Source organism: Adiantum capillus-veneris, chromosome 21 (assembly GCF_014529385.1).
Source record: "Adiantum capillus-veneris isolate H3 chromosome 21, ASM1452938v2, whole genome shotgun sequence".
Lineage (NCBI taxonomy): Eukaryota > Viridiplantae > Streptophyta > Polypodiopsida > Polypodiales > Pteridaceae > Adiantum > Adiantum capillus-veneris.
Window position 1 is genome coordinate 144835574 of NC_140951.1, and position 380 is coordinate 144835953.

Consider the following 380-nt stretch of genomic DNA (forward strand, 5'->3'; position numbering starts at 1 on the left):
GTAAGGACATTTCACGGATGGGGTAACTCCCTTCCCGTGAGGATCCAGCCTACAAACTTGTCACTTGTAGGCTGGATATTGAACACATTACGCCCTCTACCTGGGCTAAAGGTAGGGACCTTTCACGGATGGGGTAACTCCCTTCCCATGAGGATCCAGCTTCTGAGTGTATGAGGTAAATCATTAATTGGGGCTATACGCCCGAAGTTTTTTCCTAAGGGTATTGAACGCATTACGCCTTGTGCCTGGTCTAAAGGTAAGTCTCTCGAGGACTTCAGGAGGGTGGGGTAACTCACCTCCTTGAAGTTAGCGAAGAGCCCTGTGAGGGGAGGTCTTGCACAACTCGGGCCAACCCCATGGGGTGCTTGGGAGGGAGGTGT